The 15,786-nt window shown below is 34.7% G+C and overlaps 1 protein-coding gene across 2 annotated transcripts in view; it reads right to left on the reverse strand.

The window, feature by feature from the left end:
* Nucleotides 1–11,501: 11,501 nt before the first annotated feature.
* LOC126972073 (O-acyltransferase like protein-like) overlaps nucleotides 11,502–15,786 on the reverse strand; it is a 283,177-nt gene continuing 278,892 nt past the window's right edge. For both annotated transcript variants that reach the window (XR_007731041.1, XR_007731040.1), the window contains 2 exons: nucleotides 13,579–13,731; nucleotides 11,502–11,707 (listed from right to left, as the gene is read on the reverse strand). The gene's annotated coding sequence lies outside the window, so the exon portion shown is untranslated. The remainder of the gene's footprint in view (nucleotides 11,708–13,578; nucleotides 13,732–15,786) is intronic.

Below are 15,786 nucleotides of genomic sequence, written 5' to 3' on the forward strand. Positions count from 1 at the left end.
AATGCGATAGGGAATCATTAGTAACATTTTTTTAAATAAAAACATTATCACAATACCTGCCGCCCAACAAGAGAGATAATATTGTAATCTATTAAGAATCCCAAAATTAGTGGTATCATAATGTGAATTCAAGGAATAAAACTTAAGACTGCTACTCAGTTTGATTGAGATAGAAACCATAGAAAATGCACAAAATAGTTTAACTAAGAAATATAGAAGAATCGCTAGAAGACGTTTGTATGGTAAAGGCTTCTTACGGAAATGTAAATGGCTTTATATTATAATACATATCACACCTTGCGAATGGGACATTCACCATGAGGCTATATCTTGAAATAACAGTTTTATATTAAGCAACTTTATCTAAGGATTTATAAATGTAATGAAATAAAAACGATCGGGTAGAATCGAGTCCAACATTTATTACCTATAAATACATTTTAGTAGTTTTAGAAGAAAAGGAGTATTATAAGATGTCCAGAATGGAAAAAACTGCAAATCGATGCGACTTTGGTATTTTTTTCTATCGAGAAAAAAATTTATTGACTTTATATTATGATATCATATTGAACGGGCACATGGTAATAAGAAAGAGTGGATCTAATAATCGTATCTATATTTCAATTTCTGAATATTATAATTTACCTATCAAAACTGAATTCCAAAAGTGGCAAAAACGTGATAATCTGCCCTTAATCCTATCAGATTTGGTTCATATAGTTTTTTGACGGTGTCTCTCAATTAGTAAGACAAATATGTAATTCATACAGATATTTTAAATTTGAATTATATTTAATGTGATGCAATGAAAAAGTATACTTACTGGTATTAGCCTCGACCTTGCCATTACCTTCTATGGGCAAGATAAGAATTCGACCCTTTCGAGACCAACACTGCATAACACGTTTACAAAAATTTTGGACTTCTCCAAGTCACGTCTGAAATCAAAACAAATTAATAAGTATTTAAATGATATAGAAAAAATAATTATATTTTACGACACCGATGGTTTTTTTGTATATTCTGATTAGTAGGAATATTTTCTTAATGAATATCGTCGTTCAACGATCCACTTTCCACAAAGAAGGAAGGGCGTTGAATTGCGAAGTGCACTCTTTGTCCTCTTTTGTGCTCGAAGATAAAAATAATTACCAACGCAAGTGGCTACCGTTGGGGGTTGTCCAAAAACAATTCTTATAGTAGGTAATGGTGACATTTCAGTTAATTACACAAATATAGTGAATCAAAAAGGAATACTTAATATATTTTATACTTACTCTAACTGCTTTACCTCACAATCTTTCAAGCCGGTAACTTTTAGGTTAGTTAATTGAAATTTCAAATTTGAGTTATCAGCATCAACTTTGTCGAGCGTTAGTGGGTCTAAGCTATGTGTTTTGTATTCCGGTATTCCCAATGCAAATATAGGCAGAAGAGTTTGGGCAGACTCCTTTAGGCATTTCTTGTCTTTACCTTCACATTTTGTAGTAACAGGTGGAGCTGGAAAATAACTCTAGTACAGCACTAAGATCTAAGAAATTCTAAATTCTTCGATCGTATTCGATAATTTTACTTTATAAGTAAAGGTACAGTTTATTATTATTAAGGCTTAGTTATTTACTCAGTAAAAATCTACGGTTTTAGATACATTGTTTATCTCGAAAGAATAAACAATAAACCTACTTACTTTAGGTACTATTTTTACAGTATACATTTATAACAGCAGCAAAATACATGTTATAGTTGTTTATGAAAATTTTATTATGTTTATGAACAGATTATATATTTGAGGTATTTTTTTAATTTTGCATGCCTTAAGATCGATGCGCGTAAATATTATGTTCTATTAGGACCTAAAAATCAAAATATTAGCGTTATGTCGCAATAAATCGTACATATAACAATTATATTGAAGGCTTGTTAGGCAACAAATGGGCAAATATTTTTTTCCGTTTTTCAAGTCAAAATTTTTTACACGTTTATATTTTTCTTTAAATGGAGTAGTTCCATGACTGACGCAATGCACTTCCGATGATGATTAGAAGTTGCCTCTCCTCTGAGATTTATTCGATGTATATCATGAATAACAAGGGCCCGAATAATTGAACCTTGCGCTATCCCGTTAAGTTGATAAATTAGATATTATACTCTGGGTTACATTCGCTCTAGTTATCTTATATAGGTGTGAAAGATGTGCCAGAATTTTTTTAAATAAGTTTCCAAATTCAAAAATCTATAAATATAAATAAAATTTAAGGTAACGTTTAAATCATTAAAATAACAGGTTTTATAAATTGTAGTTTTTTGCTTGATCTCAAAATTGTTGTTGTGGATCTAGGAAAAAACTAAAAAGATATTCAACGTGACCTTCGCCTGATATTGCATTTTGACGAAGAGGTAGTTTAGGAAATTACAGACTACCTATTATTTATTAAGACTTTGGTTATGCCTTCATAAAAATAAAAAAAATATAATCAATCAATTAGGTATAAACATTGATATTAAAATATAATTCATTATGTAGATTTAAATGAGGACAAAATAATATTATTTATTCGATTCACTTGAGCTGCAATACATCCATATATATAAAAATGGAGTAGTGTATATTTCACTTTGTAGCTAAAACTGCACGTCACAGACGAATAGTGTTTGTATGTCGCAATAGGTACAAGGCTCCCATCCCTACCATTGATCTAGAAACTAGAATGTATACCAATTTTCTGATCAATATAGAATATTCTAGAAATTCCTCCAATTACTATCAATAAGGCACAAGATCAGACGATCCTATTTTGTGGTGTTAACAAGTTAAATTAATAGTATCCTATTTATCACATGGTCATCACTATGTAGCTTTTTCACGCGTGGGACAGAAAGAAAATTTATTTGTATTAGCACCAGAATGCAAAATTGTAAACTTAGTCTATAAGAATGTATTTCAATAAAAATGCTTAGCATATCAAATATAGTAAATGATTTAAGATATTAATGTCTTAAGATATTGAAGTTGAAACAAGTAAGGTCAATAAATTAATAAGAAAAAAGATAATGAAAATTTTATATGAAAAAATTGTAAAGTGAGTTGTGATAGATTATTAACATCAACAAAATACTATAAAAATGATCCAGCGAAGCGGGAATTCACAGCTGGTAGTATTAATAAAATTAATAGATTCTGGTATTTATAAGTAATTTCAATTAAAACACACATAAATATAGATTAGTTCATCATCATCACCATTTCAGCTGGAAGACATCCACTGCTGGACAAAGGCCTACCCAAAGATCGCTATAAAGATCGGTCCTGCGCTGCCGTCATCCAACGCATTCCGGCGATCTTGACCAGATCGTCTGTCTATCTTGTGGGGGGCCTACCAGCACTACGTTTTCCGGTATGTGGTCGCCATTCGAGGACTTTACTGCCCCAACCAATCTATCCGTCGAACCATGTGCCCTGCCCACTACCACTTCAGTTTCGCAACCATTATGCTAAATCGGTGACTTTGCTTCTCCTACTAGATTAGTTAGTTATTATTAATACTTAATAAGTATAGTGTTTTTAAATTATTTTCGCAAACGTGTATGATATTTTAGCTTATAATACAATTAATATGACTCAAGCAGATATTATTTAGCTCAAACGAAGCCTAAATACAGCAGTGCGGTTTTCTTTACGATAATAAGGGACGAGACGAGCAGGACGTTCAGCTAATGGTAATTGAATCGCCCTGTCCATTACAATGCAGTGCCGCTCAGGATTGAAAAAAAAAACAAAAATCCTGAGTGGCACTACAATTATTGCGCTCGTCACCTTGAGATGTAAGATGTTAAGTCTCATTTGACTAGTAATTTCACTAGCTACGGCCCCCTTCAGACCGAAACAGTAATGTTTACACATTACTGCTTCACGGCAGAAATAGGCGCCGGATTAGTACCCATAATCTAGCCGGCATCCTGTGCAAAGGAGAGGCTCCTTTGCACAGGTAAGAATATGGATGAAGAACCAAATTGAGCTTAATGTTATCGTAAATTAATAGTTATTCAAAATTGAACCTTAAATTTATTTAAGTCAAGCGTCAATACATACAAGGATCGAAAAGTATTGTAATATTTCTTAATAATAACTTACCGGCAGTGACGATTACGAAGTAATAAAATGCTAAGACTATACTATATATACTATACTATATATATATATACTATAAGATATATTCTATAATAGTGAATGCACAATTTTATTTCTCGTTTATATATGAGTATTGCTTTGTATGTCATAATTCTTTTATTTTTGCAGTCACATAATAAACTTTATCTACACCCATGCTTTAAACTACTAAAGATTCTGAAACAGTTAGCTTATTGCCAACATTAAAACACCCAATGTTCTAATAACCATTACATCATCCAAACGAGTGTTGTAATGTTGTACTGAATTTCATAACAACACTCCTATTTCTTCTTTCAATCTCTTCATGCTCAAAGAGTTTCAACAGACAGCCACATTTTTATTGCTCGATGCGTGGTATCTGTATGAATTTCAAAAAAAGAATATTTTCGTTTACGCGCGTTCCACACTACCAACACGTCGCGCGCCGTAAAAAAAAGTAGGTTATTCGAATGCCCGCCATTTTTCATCGATATTTTTATTGTTTTGTTTACAAAAAATTAGCGATTCAATTTAAACGCTGCAAAAGAACATAATATTCAAGTGAATTTTAATTATCGCACTATAAAAAATGAAAATTACTACTAAAATAAATATTTCTTTCATTAATACTTAGTTTATTTGTATATAATCAGTAATGGACGGTTACTACTAGGACTGGCTGTTTTAATGTTAGCAGTAAGCTAACTGTTTCAGAATCTTTTAGAGTATTCATATTCTGGGTGTAGATAAAGTCTTGTATGCAATTGTTGATAATTAGGTATAAAAACACTCGTGTGATACAATTATCACACTCAGCTTCGCCTCGTGAGATAAATCCACATTCGTGTTTTAATACCCCTTATTACTCAACAGTTGCATAAATAACTATTACACGACAATGTTTTTATAAAATTAACAATATGTTTTTCTTTCGCCTAAGAAATAATTATTTTCAGATTCTACAAAATATGGGTAGCGTGCCGTTTTTTTTTATGTTTGGTTTATTTTACTTTAAGGCTGCTATCCCAAGAAATGGTCAAAATAGCGCATAGTTGAAACAATTTCTTGACGGTTTATGTAAAGCTTATATTTTTACAAAACATAATAGATATATCTACTCAATATCGTAAGAAATATTTTTTTAATGTCATTTCTATTTTTTAGACAGTGCGAAAAAAAATCACCAAAATACCTCTAACTTTTACAGTTGGAGCCCTTCAATCTAGATAAAAATTCTATGAAAATTTATTAATTGTACACCAATAATATTTTACATGACATAGTTTTGTTAGTTTTGTAAATATTATTATATAATGTTTGTAATTAATTAAAAAGGCTTCTAATTCCGATTTAAATCTATGCCGATTTTATACGGGAGATGTAACTTAGCTCTGCTCGATTCCTCAAGGCCGTTGGCGCGGTCCTAAGCCTTAATGTCAGTGAACAACAAGCGACCCGGGGTTCTCACTTATCCCTAAGTGATAAGTGAGAACCCCCCATTATTTCATAATGCGCTACCTATCATGTTTTTAACTGAACTGAGATAAATTAATCAATGAAGACTTAATGCACAATCAACTTTTCATTCGTTCACGTACTTTCAATTAGTGAATGGTGATTTGTTACCCCGGCGAAAGTAATTGGTACAACTCGAAATTTACTCGAATAACAAGACCAGATAAGGAAAAATATTAAATGTTACCAACGATAAACACAACAACAACTCGATCAAGGCTAAGTTAAATAAGTTATTAGGATATGTTTATTTTAGTAACGTAAATATGTCACATCTAGTTGGTCTTAAATGTTTTCAAAGCTTTATTTAAATGTAAAGCAAATAAGTGTGCTGGTTGGTACCTTGATCGTAGAAAAGAGGATTTTGAAAATTCCTTTTTTAATTGACCGCTGGTGCTTCCCGTGTAGTCTTATTGCAATTTGGTCCGGATCTGACAATGGTATCCATGAGAAAACCACAAAAGTCTACAATTTGCAACAAGTATGTGCGACAAAATTAAAAAATAACAATAATCGTTAATAGAATTAGATTAATTAATAAGATTGTATAAAATACGCAATTATTTTTATACTTTTAGTGCATATTATTAATACCTTTTATTATGAAATAGTGTTTTTGAAGTCGGTTGTTATTTTGTTAAAATTTTTGTGACATCATTTATTAACAATTAATGTAATTTAATGTTTTTTGATCGATTCTTAAAGTCATTGTGAGTTTTAGTTAGTGTTTTTGAATATTCTGAGTTTCGGTGAGTTTAGAAACATAGTTAAATCATTAAATTGGACTTCTGCTTAACTTTTTGTTTGTAGTACCTATCTATCGCCCAAATACTACATAATATTATGTTGATACGTTAAATATATATATAAAACTTATTCCTTAAATTTATATATTTTTCCTTAAATACGAACGAATATTATGCTGAATTGAATATAGAAGTATGTATATTCTTTCTCTGTTCGTTTCATAGTAGAAATTCCGTCACTTTGTGATTATGATTTTGGAGTATATTTTTTGCTCATCGTATAGTGGTGTTTCTAACTATTTCGCCTCGCGAAGGACATACAGTTAAAATTGCAAAGATGAATGATAAACTTTGCTTGTCGGAGAGGCACGCGAAGAAGAAGATAGTGGTGATTGTACTTTCACTTTGTTGTGACTGACTAATGTAACCTGTAAGATTACTGTACAAGAAATTGCCAAAGCCTTTGATACAGTTTCAAAGCCAATATTTCTACAAAAACTTCAGTTTGCGGGTATACGAGGGTTGGCTTACAACTGGTTCTCTAGCTACCTTTCCGATCGAACACAACGAGTACGTGTAGGAAACATGATCAGTGACCAACGGCGAATAGATTTTGGTGTTCCTCAAGGAAGTATACTGGGGCCGACACTCTTCCTTCTATATATGAGCGATTTATTTTCACTGACTAACATTAAGGCTGATATTATTTGCTATGCGGATGACACAGTGGTTTTATTCGAAGGGAGAAATTGGAATGAGGTATATGAAAAAGCAGAAAAAGGTATGATTTCTATCAGCAACTGGTTCATGCAAAAATCTTCGAACATTAAATTTTGATAAAACTAAATACATAGCATTTCATAAAACTAAAGCTTCAAGTCCACCGTCAAATAAACCATTAATTCTTCACACTTGCCCATCACCTTCTATGCATCAATGTCATAACAACTGTAAAATTATAGACCAAATCAGCAATATAAAGTACCTTGGAATTATAATAGATGAACAACTGTCACAAAGTTTTCAAATAAATAATCTCTCAACACGGGTCCGAAAAATTATCGTGATTATGAAAAAACTAAGATACTCTGGGAAAGATACTTTAATTTTAGTTTACAAAACCTTGTGCCAAGTAATACTTACATACTGCATTACTGTTTGGGGAGGTGCCGCAAAAACTCTTTTCATTAATCTGGAAAGAGCACAATGTGCAGTCCTAAATGTTACGTAAAAAATATAGATACAGTACCGACTTGTTATATAAAGAGAGTAACGTTCTCCGCGTACGTCAACTGTTCATTCTGAGAGCAACTATTACAACTCACAGCAGAGTTTTAGATTATCCGCAATACAATGATCTAATCAAACAAAGAGTCTTTAAAATTCCTAACCCCCAGGTTAATAGCACCTTTATCAAAAGACTACCGTATTTTCTTCTGCCACATATATACAATAAACTTTGCCGTATTTTAAACCTGAAAAATCTTACTACCCGCGATTCAAAACGAAAAATTTAATTATACTTAATGAGACTAGATTATCAAGAAACTGAAAATATCATTCAGACAATTTTATAAAAAGGATTGAAACTGTCACACACAATCACTGACACTCACACACACACACAGACAAACTTACACACACACACGCACACTTTATTGTTTGTTAAGAAGTTTTTATTTTTATTTTCATTAATTTTATTAATTTACTATTATTTTTCTACCATCTCCATGCTATGTTCCGCGAGTCAAATAGAAGTAACTTTTTTAGTAACTGTGTTTCCCGGCTTCTGTGTCACAAGCACCTTTGCTTAGTGCAGAGCCAACACTCAGTACATATAACGTACAAGGTACTCAAATATTCACAATTATGTTGAAGTGTATCGTGTAAACTTTAATTTCTTTGTATGTATCTTAATTCTGGTAATAAATTTATTATTATTTATTATTATATATTATTAAGAAATGGGCCTTTCTAGACCTTATAAGTGAGCAACGATGCTCTAGTCCTGTCGGAGGACTGTAGGAACTGGAGGACGACTGTGAGAGGTGCTGCTAGATATTCTCATTATCTCGAAAGGATTTCACGCCCGTTTTATTTGTGTTGATTTGCTGAAATTTGCTGAATAGCGTCACTAACACTTTAAGTGCTTTTCATTTCTAATAATTTTTTTTTGTTGCAAAGAAGAGACTACCTTACCTGTTCTTATAAATTAAGCATTATCTATATTAAATTGAAAATAAACAATAAACAAGTGTGATTCTTCTGCCCATAGGATTGCAATAGCAAGAACCAACTGGCCATTAAAATAATAAAGAAAAATAATTCATAAGGCGCAATATGAATTTCATAATAAATATTACTAAGTCGCTTACAATTTTGGTTTTAAATTCCAATTTTGTAATAAAACAAAATTAACTGGTAAATTTCAGATTTTCCTATATAACTATAAACATTGATTTGACATGAAAAACAAATCTAAATAAAGCATATTAAAATAAAAATCAAGCTAAATGTGTTTGGTGAGTTGAGACCAATTCACTAATTGATAAAAAACTGAAAGAAGAAGTATTAATTGCGACGAGTGTGCAAAAAATTGAAAAGGATTACAAACGAGCGTACGGGTCACCTGGTGTTCAGTGATCACCGCCGCCCACATTCTCTTGCAACACCAGAGGAATCACCGGAGCGCTGCCGGCCTTGAAGGAAGGTGTACGCGCTTTTTTTGAAGGTACCCATGTCATGGAAACACCGTACAAGGAAGTTCATTCCACAGCATTGTAGTACGTGGAAGAAAGCTCCTTGAAAACCGCTCTGTGGAGGACCGCCACACATCCAGATCGTGGGGATGATATCCTAACTTGTGGTATGTCGTGCGAAGGTGGAATTTGGTGGCAGGAATCAGATGAAATAGCTCTTCCCCGTGATAAATGCTGTAGAAAACACACTATGAAGCGACGTCTCTACGCAACACCAAGTGATCCAGCCGTTCACAGAGCACCGGGTCCCCGACAATTCGATCTGCTCTGCGTTGCACGCGGTCAAATGGATCGAACTGATACTGGGGTGCGCCAGACCAGAGAATACCCTAGACAGAAATACTCTATATGTGGCCCGACCTGCGCTGTATGACGTCCAGTTTTTTCGAAGCCAATTTGGCTTTGCTCTCCAGATGGCCGCGAAATTGGCAATTGCTCGAGATATCGAGACCCAGAATTCCGATTCTAGGCAAAGCTTTATGAGAAGTTGTCGAAGAGCGGTGAAACGACAAAAGTTTTAGTGGTAAACGCGCAAACTTGAGTCTTCTGGGGGTTAAATTGGACAAGGTTAAATTAACCCCATTCCGCGACCTTCTTAAGAAAGGACTCGATAGAAGACACAAGTTTCTCCCGTCAACGATTTCCCGAGAGAGACCTGCATGGCCCGTGTATACGGCATCACCAGTGCTGTCGTCTGCATTGCAATGTATGTTGGAGGTGTCCTACATATGATTGATATGCAGAAAAATAGTGTGGGAGATAGCGCACAGCCTTGGGGCACTCCAGCGTTCACGGGCTTGGGATTCGAGCAATGACTGTCGATAACGACCTGTATGCTGCGCCCAGTGAGGAAGCTGGAGGTCCACTTACATAAGATCTCGGGATGTCCAAATGAGGGAGGGAGCGCCTTGGGATTATTAGGATTATTTTATAGCGATAGAAATGACTGTACAATATTGTATATTTTTATGGAAAAGAGTGCAAAAAAAATGCTGGGAGAGTTTCTTGCGCCGCTTCATCTCTCTCAGAGCGCAGCGCTTGTTTCCGAAGCGGTAGTAGTAGTAGAATCTAGTAGTTATCAGAAATGACATCAAAAAGAATTCTAAAGGAATTAATTTTGAGAAAATGCCTTGTGCCATACACGATGAAAGGGCTTCGCTATATCCAGGCTAACTGCCGGGCCTTCCCCTTTGCTTTCGATAGCGACCGCACATCAATGTCTTAGGTATACCAGAAGATCACCTGCCGATCGACCATGGTGAAAGACGTACTGTCGGTCGTTGATCAACTGGTGACCCACTAGGTATACCAAGAGCTGGTGGTTAATTATGCTCTCCATGATTTTGGAGAGCAGGGAGGTAATAGCTATAGGCCTCTAGTTTACCGGATCCGCTATGCGTACTTATCATGCCTAAAGCTGCCAAGCCTGCAAAATCTTGAAAGCTCACAGCTGAAAACTTAAGGTAAGGCCATAGGGCGAAGTAGGGACGCATGTTTCATAATAAGCTGAAAGACAAGTGGAGATTGACCAGAATCAGGATTATTAGTATGACCTATATCTCACGGAAGGTAAAAAGTTGAAAATCTCCATATAAATTACAAACTTTCCAAAGGAATCACAGGAGCTATGCCGACCTTTGACGAAGGTGTACGCACATTGTGAAGGTACCCATGTCGTATCGTAGTACCCATATCGTTCATTTGTAGTGCGTGGAAGAAAGTTCCATGAAAACTGCTCTGTGGAGGAACGCCACACATCTAGATGTTGGGGGTGATATCATAATATATGACGTACAGAGAAGACAACATAATCATGGCGTTGACATTCACTATTTCTAGTCAATAATATTAAGTATATTCTTCTTCTTCACTTGACATCTTGCTCGTATTGTTACTCATAATGAACGAAATACCTATATTTAATACAAAACCTATGTATTGCTGTAACCAAATTAAGAATTCATTCATTTTTCACTCACTTCGTAATATTATTAATGAGTTATCGAACTTTATACATAATATTCTGATTAATGAAATTGCCTTCAAAGTAAAGGCATTTATCATCACTCAAACTGCATAACTGTACTATTGTTTAAGTGAATCCGAATTACCTTCAATGAATCCGATGGATACATGACTATTGAATACATTTCATTATTCTGGGAATCTTGGTTATGGGATACAAGGCCAAAGTATTGAAAATATATTTTCATCTCAATACCGGTGAAAATATTCAGCTTACTGCGTTCAAAGATCACATACATACATAGATGTATAGATACTAGATAATACACAGAGGAGGAATTATAAACAAGTGTAGGAAAACGAATAAAAAAATAAACAATTTATTTTGCCCTTACTACCTGTACCTATATCAAGTAATATATCATTAGTCATAAATTAGTTCGGAAATAGGGATGCTGTGGAACATCTTGTTGACGACACTGACGACACCCTTAATAAAGTCAGCAATGATGGGAGAACCGACCTCTAGATTTCATTTCCACTCTGTGCAATGACCTCCTTAGCCGCGGAAGCTGCAACAAATTATGTTTGATATTACGATGCATATTTCATTAAAAAATGTCTCTGTCGTAAATCTTACTACCCCATAGCTGAATATCCAAGCGACAAGAGACAATAAAATATTGCATGTTTTATTTTATTAAAAAGAGCGCAGAAAAGAATGCTGGGAGAGTTTTTTACGACGTTTCTTCTCTATAGAGCGCCATTTGTTTCCCAAGCTGTTGTAGTGTTTGAATTAACATCAAATAGAATTCTAAAGGAATCAATATGTATCAATAAGTAAATCAATAAGTAATAAAGTCATATACACGAATTGATTTTTATTTGATCATGTCAAATATCCATGCCGAACCAACTCCCGAGACAATTGGGAACTGTGTCTACTCTCGAAATTGTTGACAAATACGTCTACCTTGGACAAACAAACTAGTTAGGCAGGACCAACTTCGCGAAAGAGGTCAGACGTCGAATCCAACTCGGATGGGCAGGGTTTGGAAAGCCTCGCAAAATCTCCTCGTCCCAAATATCACAGTAACTGAAGACGAAGGTTTTCAACTAGTGTGTGTTGCCAGTGATGATATACAGTACGCAGACGTGGTCGCTAACTGTGGGCCTGATGAGAAAGCTCATTGTCACTCAGAGGGCAATGGAGAGGGAGTTTCTCTGCAAGGTCAAATCAGAAATAAGGAGATCCGTAAGAGAACCTAAGTCACCGAAATAGCCCAGATGATTGCAAAACTGAAGTGGCAGTGGGAAGCGTTCGACGGATAGGTGGCCGTGGGAGCAGTTAAGTCCTGGAATCATGACCACGTACCGGAAGACGAAGTGTTGGTACCCCACAAGATGGACCGACGATCTGATCAGGATCGCCGGAGTACATTGCATGAGGGCAGTGCATGACCAATCGTCATGGAGATCTTTGGGGGAGGCCTTTGTCTAGCAGTGGACGTCTTCTGGCTGTTGATGACACTATTCATATACGTTATAAAGCAAAAGCAAAGAAGTATGAGAGGTAGATTAGGTACTTAATAAATTTTAAGTGTTTCCGAGAGAAGTTGGGGCATCTCCCTCTTGGACCTCTTGGTAGAAGGCTGTCCGCTCCCTACCAACGGATGAAACCTAGTATCAAGTTGTTCAAAACTTCCTCGCATAATTCGAAAAACTGAACACTTGTCGTAGTTCAGTACTCGTTACCGATAAAGGCATAAAGGCTACGAGCGGAATTGCAGTGCATTTTATGGGCTTTTCAAGAATCCTGAGCGGCGATCCTTGGTTTCCCGATCCTCTTCGGACTAAGTATGTTTGGGAAATTGGATTTGAAATAAAAATTATTATTCAATTTGTCGATAGATAGATAAAGGACACGTATCGTTAGTATTTTATTGAGCTCGAAATATATCGGCTTTTGCAATGATCACTATGGTAACTCGAATTCGAATTAAAAATGATATTACTTCCTGCACTGGGGTGATTATAATAAATTTTTTGACCAAATATGCAGTAACAGTCTTGATCTCTGTAGCTTTTTGTACAATGGTTCGTTCGTTTAATCGCTTGAGAGTTGATTAATAACGTGAGAATCGCGAATCTTAATGAAATTGTTTTTAAAAGGGGTCAAATGCTTGTAACTAATACTGAAATAAATTATTAACTAAATGAATATACGCGTAAAATATTGTCTAAATTGAAAGCTAAAATTAAAAATAATATAGATTCCCCATAATAACAGTCAATAAAAATTCTAATCAACGTAAAAATTATACTGAACACTGCTATAAACTTCAGGTTCCCGTGAAAAACAACGGCACAAACAGATATAAAAATTTTAATTTTAATATATAGATGTGAAATAAATAAAATATATATAAATAATAATACTTACCAAGAACATCGTTACCACCGAAAAGGTTATCGAATACAACTACGCTCTTATCTTTCAGTTTATAGCCCTGTTTATAGTCCTTGATATTCCAGTATTTAACACCATGCTTTTCAATTTCGTTCAAGTCAGCTTCAACACTTATCTCAGCTTTATCTGAAAAATCATTTACTAGTGTAAAATGTTTGTGAAACACACCAACATAAAATTAATTGCAGCATTGCATTAAGTATAAACTATTATTTTAGTAGCTTATTTTTTACGGAAGAGGACGACATATTTTTATGGTGGAGGATATATTTCCACTAGTGTCGGCTCTTTCAAAAAGCTGGTCATGGATGATCTTATAAACCGGTAGAATTATTAGAATATAGATGGTAACTGTGTGTGTGCGTGTGGTGTCGCAACAGAATAGCACTACCCCATCTCTTCCCGTGGGTGTCGTAAGAGGCGACTAAGGGATACAAACAACGGAGGATAGGCAGCAGCATCTTTTGCTAAGAACACACCACTTACTGCGATCGCCAACCCGCCTGCCAATTGCCTGCGTGGTGATTATGGCAAAAAAAACCCAAAAATGTACATGTTACTTTTGTAACTAATTATTAATATGCACTTCTTGTCAGCCATATCACACCCACTTGTATAATTATTTACGACTCATAGTTGCTTATATAATATTTTAATAAGTATGTTTATTATGGTTAATACATATTATAAAAGATAATATACAGAAACAAAAAAAGGTATACTGGAACAATGAACCTAAAACTAAAAACCTTAAAAAATATAATATCGTCGGTTTACTCACTAAGTGCAAAAAACCATTAAGTAGAGTTAATAACTGTTTGAACATCGCCTTGACGAGCTCTATAAAATGCAAAAAGTCACGAATTTCTGTCTGTTCTAATTTGGAAGTTATTAATAAATGTACGTATGTATAAAGCTGATAATTATAATTTTGGCACTATTGGTTCTATTAAAATCATTAAATAACGTTGTAAACTTTAAAAAAAATCAAAGTAGTGAAATAATGAACAATTGCGTTTTTACAAGACTCGTTTATGTTATTTAGTGTTTTTTTTTTAATATAACCTACGAAAATCACTTTAGAACGAAACTTGGTAAAAGTCATTAACTGCGCTCTAACTGGGTCTCGAAATCTCAAGCGATTGCCAATTACGTGGCCATCTGGAGGGCAAAGCCAAATTGGCTTCAAAGAAGCTGGGCGTCATCAATAGAGCACGGCAATACTTCAAGCCGGCCCATATTTTAGCGCTCTACAAAGCGCAGGTCCGGCCACACATGGAGTATTGCTGTCATCTCTGGTCTGGCGCACCCCAGAATCAGCTCGATCCATTTGCCCGTGTGCAACGCAGAGCAGCTCGAATTGTTGAACGGCTGGATCACTTGGCTTTGCGTAGAGACGTCGCATCATTGTGTCTTCCGCATTTATCACGGTGAGTGTTCCGAAGAGCAGTTTAACCTGATTCCTGCTGCCAATTTCCACCTTCGCACAAAACGCCACAAGCTAGCGCAAAAAGCGCGCATACCTTCCTTAAAGGCCGGCAACGCTCTTGTGATTTCTCTGGTGTTGCAAGAGAATGTGGGCGGCGGTGATCACTTAACACCAGGCGACCCGTACGCTCGTTTGTCCTCCTATTCCATAAAAAAATGGCTAGTTATCATAACAAAACAGTTTTTGGTAGTGAAACATTTTAATGAATTTGTAGTGAAATTACTGTTATACAGTTCCTCATTGTAGTGCAGCCTTTTTTTTTAATTAAATAATCTTGGCTAAAATTACTATTTCGTTCGAAATTATTATTACCATGACCATTACAATACAGTGTCACTAATGATTCTTTATTTAAATTCTAAGTACTACTACAATCACGCTCGTCACTTAATTAACATTTATAAAGCAAAAAAATATTTAATCATAATGTATATTATATAATCTAGCCAATGTAAGCAGTAATATTATATTAGTTTTACTAGGCAGCACACGTACTCACTATGAATATCAAATATTTTGTGATTCTGTTGTATTTTGAATTATGCTGTGGTGATCCACATTATTTAAATGGTATGTATTCTGTTATATTCATTTATTAAAAGAAAAATAATAATTCCTTATAAAAACAAGTTATTTTCATTAAAAGCAACAGCTTACACAAATTAAGCTTAAATGTGTGTATGAAATGAACA

This window comes from Leptidea sinapis, chromosome 25 (assembly GCF_905404315.1).
Source record: "Leptidea sinapis chromosome 25, ilLepSina1.1, whole genome shotgun sequence".
Lineage (NCBI taxonomy): Eukaryota > Metazoa > Arthropoda > Insecta > Lepidoptera > Pieridae > Leptidea > Leptidea sinapis.